Here is an 8,577-nt window from a genome sequence, read left to right as displayed (position 1 = left end):
CCCTATCTCGTCAATTGATTTAAAATTGGTAAAAGACTCCTTGAGAATTAGAATTAAAAAAAACGACTTATTCAAGTTTGCCATTCTGTACTTTTAGAGCAATATCTGGGAATATTTTAATTGCTTTGATGGATGTCATGTAATGACTGAGAAAAAAGTGTTCTCTAATTTTTATTATACTTGTAATACTTTAATTTAGAAAAATATTAAGAAGTGGGTGAATATTGCTATGTTACTAACCAGAAGTTATATCAAGAAGAATGGAAAGATTAAAGAATGGTTTGATAAATTTTTATTGATAGTAACAATTTGAAGACATTTCCATGTAACTATTTAACAACACTACTTGAACAGTTCACGATTTCGACAATAATTTAATATATTCTGTTCTGTACATAATATTGTTTTCCAATCTGTTAAAAAGTGTCATTTTAAGCTGTAAATTTACAGATGTGAACATAAAACGCTTGTGATGATATGACCATTTTCCATCTTCCATGTTTAACAACCGCAACCAGCAATCTGTTAATATACCAAAACAACAAGTTCATGTTTAAAAATGTTGGCCATTTTGCATTATCCGAGTCTACATTTCTATAATTGGATTAACGACAAAAAAAAAAAAACGAAAATCCAAACAACTTCTATTTCAACAGTTTTAAAGAAAACCTGATAAACACAAATAATCTCCCATCCACTTTCCAAGAGGGCATAGTATTAGTTATAAAGATATTTAGCAGTCTTTATAATAAAAACGGTTGTTTATACATGTACATATATACCAAGAGAAAAAAAAAAACTGACAAATAATTTACAACGAGTTTACAATTGTTAAAACTCCATATATTAGAGAAATTTCTTCATAAATTGCGAATAAAAAGCGACGTGATGAACGAGAAGTATTAAAAAATTACGATCAGTATAAACTAAACGGACATAGCTTTATTCCTAGTATGTTTATATAGAAAAATCATAACAGGAAAACTACATGTAGAAGTCACTCTTTACCAATAATTGGTTAGTTTCGAAACTATTAGTACCCCTGTAAAAGTTTATTACTTGCAATAGTAGGATGTTTAGTATTATAATGTTACTTTATGAAAAAACAAAGCATAACAATTTCAAACTTTCGGTATTTTCAATCCAAACAAACATTGACAAAATTGCATTTAGTTTTTTTCAAGACACGCATTTGGTTATACCTTTTTCCGGATGTGTGAACAAAGTTTGATAAAAAAAGCAAATAAATGTTTCTCTTTGGGGTATTTAGTAGTCAGTTTCATACAAAGAAAGCTAGAGAAAGTTTATACAATAAATAAGAAATTTCCAACGTATTAATATAAATACCATTATTTAATTGTCGACATTTCTTTGTGATTCTTGGTGACTTATACAGCTTTGCATTCTAGACAGTTCCATCTATAAAAAATATAATATAGATTTAGAAATTTGTAAATACATTAGATTGTCGTTCACATGTGAGATGTGACTAAATATCAACAAAATTCACTGAATGCAGCCCCTCAAATTCCTATCGAGTGATGCATCCCTAAGGTTACCAAACAGGAACGTAACATAACACTTAGAATCGTAGAATGGCATCAGAATTATTAATATTGGAAAATAATACGAACAGAAAAAATATACTTATTTTCATTATGTTAAGACTTATTTTCATTATATTAAGCCAATAAAATGAGAACAAATTCAGTAAAAAAAAACTACATTCAGAGGGGTTATTTCAGAAATTGTTCACGTAACTTCATTATTAGCCTTTTATCGGAAGTGAAAAAGTGTCAATTTTTCAGTCTTTACAAATTTCTTACAACGAACCTTGACGTACTCACTCTTCATGTAATAAAGGAAATAAATGATGCCAATTCAGACCTGTTAAATAAGCACGTAGTTAAAGTTTCAAAAATATCGTCCCTTATAAAAGAATGAATGATTAAAGATGGCGATTTAGATGAATTTACCTATCATAATATTCCTTTTGTTTGATCTATATTCACAATAAAGCGTATCCCTTGTTTCTTAGAAGTCATTTGAATACATTATCTTTCTGGTAACTTGGCGACAAAATGTTTTAAGATGCTTAAAAAATTATATTACAAATGCATTTGGGAACCAAAATGAACACTGGACAGATGGCCAAGCGGTACAGGAACATAAACATATGTTACTGTATGTTGCTGAACCATATGCCAGATACGATTCGATGAAATACACTGTTAAACTATAAAGCAGTTGCACGCTATTTTGGTCCGCTACTTGAATAACTTAAATCATGTATATTATTGTCAAGAATAGAGTTTATATCCGAACACTTTGTAGTTGACATACATGGCAGCATACGAGTTTTTTTTTGAAAAAAATTTGAATGCAACAAGGCCAATATCTCGCTTTTAACCACGCTTTGCACAAACTATGTACATGAATAGCATAGATGGTTATGTAAGCTCTCAATTGATACAATAAATGTGTAAATCAGTTCCAGTGTAGCTTTGACAATAGCTCTTTTTACTCTTTCTACTCCTGTATACTGAAACCAAATATGGTTGGTTCTTTCAAGAACCGCTGTATTCTTTGTATACATGCGAAAGACGTATTTAATGAAATATGTCGTGATTTTTGGGAACAATGACCTTATTCATCTGTCACACGGTGGTATAAGAAATTAAAAAAAAAGTTTATGGATTCAGTAAAGCTGCATCTCATGCACACCGTCCGAAAACTGCATCTTCGTCAAAAATGATTGAAAAATAAAGGAATTGATTGCTACTGAAACAACTAGGCAAATAGCTAAATGCGTTGATATCTCTGTAGGAGAAGCTCATACAATTAACAGACGTGATTTGAAAATGAGTAGAAGGATAAGTGCCAGATGGATACCCCGACTCCTTACAAAAGAGCAAAATCTTGCTCGGGTAAGATTCTTCAAACAATTGTTGAAACAGTTCTCTAAATACAACAATCGATCTTTTTGTAAATATCATCACTGGCGATAAGGCGTGGGTTCACATTTATGAGACCAAGCCAACGATACATGCCAAAATACAGGCAACCAAAGGACGGGACGTCAAAGACCTTGCGTAACAAAACGCACCATGATCGTCAAATAGGTCATGTATGTAAGTGTTTTTACCAAGTCCTGCCGTACAAATTGTCGTACCAAAGGTTAACTTTTTTAAGTTTTACAAGGGCAAGGTCTTTCATAAATTAAAGAAATATTTTAAAAACCGTCGACAAGCAAGTGGTCTTCGTGGTGTCAGATTGTTGCATGATAATGTTTCGTCACACACAAACAGGCCATTGTACGAGAATATCTAAAACGAGCTTCCGCAACATCTTCATTCGCCAAACCTTACACATTGTGACTTTTTCCGATAACCGAGGCTAAAAAACACCTTGTTGGAAGAAAATCTTGGTTCGGCTATTTTCCAGTGTCTGAACAGTATACATGGAAAATATAAGGGAAACGCATTTAAAAAAAATGGATGAAAAGACTAAAACTTTGTATATCACATGATGGTGAGTATTTTCAAAAAATGAGATAATTATTTTGGCACTGTTTGTTAAGCACGTCTGAAAATTGACCAAGTTGCATTCATAATTGACACTCCTCGTATTAGAAACCTATAATAACAAAGAGGTTTATAAAATTGTCCTTATAAACACAGAATATAACCAGACGGGTTACGAGTACTAGAAAAAAAACTGGTCATGTGGAGAAATCTGTAGTATTTGAAAAGACTTTAAACATTTGTTTATTTTAACGAAATAATTACCTGTATCAGATTTTCTAGACCAATGCGGAAGTCATCAACTGGCAGACAAGCATTTGGTGCCAGCAAAACAGCGTTTATAAGTTCTGCTGCAGACCTTTTTGATAATATTCTATTCAAAGAATCAACTGACTTCATTCTATCTTGTGACAATGACATCGATGCTGATGTAGATATTGTCACTATAAATATAAGTTTACAGACGGAACTTGTAAATCTTGCCATTCTGGAATGAAATAGAAAGAGTCATTAAGCGAATCATTTACTAAACGCAGGTACAGAGAGTAGTTTAATCATAATTTATACGAAGGTTCACAACAATTATTTTTGTATATGTTAGATCATTTGCCATTTTGTTTAAGTATCAAAATATATGAAATGATAATGAGTTGAAAAAAAAAGGTTTCGGACAACAAGGCGACGACTGAAGATCATTTAATATAAAACAATTGGACTTTCATTTTGATCATAGACTTTCATAAAAATATTTGATTTTAATTTCAATTTGATTTCGTTAATCATATAAATTATTTTCTTCTCTCGCACTTTTACTGCTATTTTAGATTATTTCTATTTTGATTATTGCAACTTTAAGTTTGTAACAGCCAAGGTCAGCCAAAATCATATTTCATGTAACGGCGTCATATTACATAAATTATGTTGGTGCGACGTAAAACAAAATGAACAAATTCTAAATATTCTTTTTTAATATGAAATTCATGTCACTCTGGCAAAATTTCTGTTTCACTGAACAGAGCAGTAAGATGCTGAAACAATATTTTGTGTAAAACTGACCTTGAGAGCCAGCAGTTGTCTGTATTATGTAAAATATCTTTTAATATGTGATATATTCCAGTATTTAAAAAAAATGCAATGTAACACCAAACGATGATTGGCTAAATTTATAAAAGAAACAAAACAAATAATCAGTAGTCCACATCAGTCATGTATTATTGTTAAAGTAAATTTAGTTAATTGGAAATGAATTCGCTTTTAATTTTAGTATAATAAAACGAGAATATAGTCAACGCTTATCTGTAAAACCATAATTAAATGTCTTTTCTCATATTATTATTATGAAAATATACATGTACCTATTTCACTATTAAATCAGGAAAAAACATCAAAAGAAATACAAGTATATAACTTACATGAATCCGATTGTATCTGAACTTTTGATTGTATCTGAAAATTCTATCTATTTAACCGTCGTAACTGAAGTTGTCTTCACTTTTATACCTTACCTATCCAATAAGATTCCAGCTCTCGTTATAAGGCAGTCACACCCAATGTAGATGTTTATTAGCTTAATCAAAGTGCTGAAAGCACTGGATGCGACGAACATGAAAACGGTTGTCGAAAACAAACCAAACATCAGTCATGTTGTACCATGAAATTTATGCCAGAGTTTTATTGGACTTGGGTAGTGACCTCTAATTATCCAAAACATGTGTTAGGTTTATATTTTCTAATTTCTTTTTACAACTGATGTTTTTGTTAAAATTTTCATTATATATGTCGTTTTGAAGATAAGTGTTGCTTGCAAAACTTAAAGCAAGAATTCTAACTTCACAAAAGAGTAGTTACTCAATCTAAACCTATGTTATATTCAAGTGGTTCAGAGAATAACCTCCATTTATAGTCCCGAAAACATATACATCTGTATTTAATTACAAATTAATGCCTTCAAGTGCTCTGAAAATTTATGCTACACACTAAGCCTTAAAGGGCTTTAATGAGGTGGTATGGCAGTATTGGAAATTATATCTCGAGAACTAATGTTTCATGAGATATAGGTTTAACCCAATGACATGTACTCGTACGTAAAATTTCATATCCTTTGCTCTCTCTGTTTTCTCAAAATAATTATTTTAATTGTGGAATATGACACAAAATTAAAGCATTGCACCACTGTTGACTCAAATCAGAATAAAATAGCACAAACATATGGTTTTTAATTTATTTTTGAGTATATTTCTTAATTATCTTTTGCATATAATAATGCTTTATGTGTTCCAGCTCATCTATGTAAGAAATTCAAATTATTTTGTTTTAGGCTATTGGTCATCAGTGGAGCTCCTTTGACCCAAATTTTCCGAGCTTACAAATTAAAGTCTAATAATCAGTCACAATCAATGTCAGAATAGTGGTCACTAGATAGTGACCTATAGTTATGTTAACGAAAACATGTATAAGATAAAAGAAAATACTTTAAGTTCATAAAGGGCCATAATTCAATAAACCCCACCTTGAGTTACGGGTTTTGTATCAATTTTATTTTAAATGTGACATCCAATTATGATCCCGAAGACATGTATTAAGTTTTAAGTGAATATTGTATACATGCACAGTAATCTTCAATGATGTTACATGGAAAACTTTAAGCAGGATGTCTTTGGTTCAAAATGGTCAATACTTCTTTCAAAAACCATGCTAGAGTTATTGGCATTGGATCTCGTATTACGGTGATCTAAGAAAAAAATTTTGAAGTTACAAGCAAATATTTTTGGTGGTTCATAAAATTTGATGCTGTACATGCTAAATGCTGCTAAAAATCATCAGGCTCCAGACTTTTTTTATTTAAATATATTTATTGTTTTGTCAAGTAACAATAAACCAGTCTTTTTGAAAACAAATGACATGAAAACTTGCAATATTCTGAAGTCTGTTTTTTGCATTTCTCGTCAAACATGATTGTTTTTTATGAAAAAGAAATATTTTCCTCATTTTAAATCAATATGGTGAAACAGTCTATAAATATTATACAGACTGTAAAATAGGGCGAGAGTATGTTATTTGAATACTCGTACTATCTTAATATCACATTAGTTTATTTAATATGGAAAATGGAATTAGTGGTAAATTCAATTGTATTTCCCTATTCATTTTAATTTGATACAGTCTAACTTCATTATTCAAATTGATGTAGACTGAAAATTTACAATCGAAGGGAATCAGAATATAGTGACAGACGCCAACTATCCAACTTTGTCCATACGCAAATCATAGCAAAAGTACCGTTTACAACACGATTGTTTCGATTTTTATAACCGAGAAAAGTAAATGAACAACAATAGATGCGTAAATGTTTTTATTGGTATGGAATACACAAATATTTGAATTTTATTCCACATTATGTAGCACATACAATGTAATATACATGAAAATTATTGCTATTGCCGGCCACCTAATTGTTATCGCTGAAACCCAATCTCAGGATCATCACTTCGTCTGTTTCGTCTTACAGCCAGGATTCATTGCTCTCCTAAAACTAAACCAAAACTAAAAGTACATTGTATTTCATTTCATTGCGTAAGCATCTCCCATTGACATTAATTATTTACTTAATACATTTATGTAAATTCCACATTTCGTTATGTAAAGATACTTTGATTAAATATATATAATTTTCGTATCTATATTACGTAGTTTTCGTCATAATATTAAACAGATTGTCGTCATTGCATGGTCATCTTCAATAGAGGTGTAACAGCAGTCGCATAGCATTTTCAATTACAAGCCGAAACAACAGTTTTTGTTGAGAAACAACCAGGTCGACTTACATCTAGTGTGTGAATAAAATTAGAAGGTAAAGAAAAACACTATCTGCCTGATTACATTTTTTATTAGTGTGTGATATCGTGTACATTGTCACGATGTGTATATACATCACATCACCTCTTAGGTCAATCTTGTGCTTTTTACAATGTAATATATTGCAAGTGTCGATTGCTTTTTAAACTTCACAAGTTGATTTCATGCACTGGGAAAGAGAACGATAATGTGTATTGGTATATAATTGGAATATCATTCCTTCGTTCTTTCTTGTAGCTTATGATACTTTATTCTATCAATTTCAATTTTTCATTGTATCAAAGACCATCCACTATAGAAGAAGTCACATTAACAACCGCTTTGATGCTATTTTTCAAGTTGGCGTTTTTCCTTTATGGCAGCATCCGAATGAAAAAAGAATCGGTATTGGCACGCAATGCAAAACAGTCGCTTACTTTTTACAGCAGTCACTCATGGCTAATTAAAATAGCGATGTATATTGTAGGTGATATGGAAGACTTCCTAAATTCTACATTTTTCGTGTAATTGTGTTGTGTTTAATGCTTCCGAGGGATCAAACGTTTTTCTAGATACATATTTATATTTTATAACAGCAGGTGTCAAGTTCTGTGTGGCAGCTGTAAAAAATTGCCCCTTTTTTACTTTTGTGTTGTTATATTTTTCTGGTCCTTCGGGATCATTGATTCCATTACTTGAAAACTGAGTACCGTTCAAGCCAGCGCTAAGGGGGGGGGGGGGTGAGGGGGGCTGTTGCACTGTTGTACATTATCATATACAGATTTAAACTGATTTTGCAATTTTCATGTTATTTTATTGTGCCTTACGCTTTCGAGGGATCACACATTTTCCAGATTTTTATTGGATGGTGACAAACATAAAAGATCTGGTGTTTTATTTACACACATGTTACCGTTTATATTTAGATGATTTCTTGACACTATCGTTTTATTATCATTTTTAAATGGAATATAATTCAAGTTAAACTGACGTATCTTCTGTTGTCTTTTTTATTTCGTTAATTACCTACAAGAAAATCCAACTATCTTCTTCTCATGTTTTCTTTTTGGTTATCGGCAAACATTTAAAGTATTAGTCTGATTCCCGGCATATATTAACTAACTAAGTGTAAATGGAAGAAACTCCAGACTATGAATGTATAATATGTAAATGAAGATTTTTTTTATAAAAAAAAAGTATATTGGTACATGTATAATAA

General features: G+C 31.0%; 1 long non-coding RNA gene across 1 annotated transcript; it reads right to left on the bottom strand.

Annotated features, from left to right (window-relative positions):
• Nucleotides 1-275: 275 nt before the first annotated feature.
• On the bottom strand, nucleotides 276-5,015 carry LOC132741273 (uncharacterized). The gene is made up of 4 exons (XR_009627262.1): nucleotides 4,937-5,015; nucleotides 3,789-4,011; nucleotides 1,348-1,419; nucleotides 276-522 (listed from the first exon to the last, which is right to left on the bottom strand). It is a non-coding gene; the product is annotated as an uncharacterized LOC132741273 (long non-coding RNA).
• Between the last annotated feature and the right edge of the window lie 3,562 nt (nucleotides 5,016-8,577).

This window comes from Ruditapes philippinarum, unplaced genomic scaffold (assembly GCF_026571515.1).
Source record: "Ruditapes philippinarum isolate M1 unplaced genomic scaffold, ASM2657151v2 ctg1442_1_1_1_1, whole genome shotgun sequence".
NCBI classification, from domain to species: Eukaryota; Metazoa; Mollusca; class Bivalvia; order Venerida; family Veneridae; genus Ruditapes; species Ruditapes philippinarum.
The sequence above is the reverse complement of the archived record's forward strand: the minus strand, read 5'-3'. Positions and strand labels throughout refer to the sequence as shown.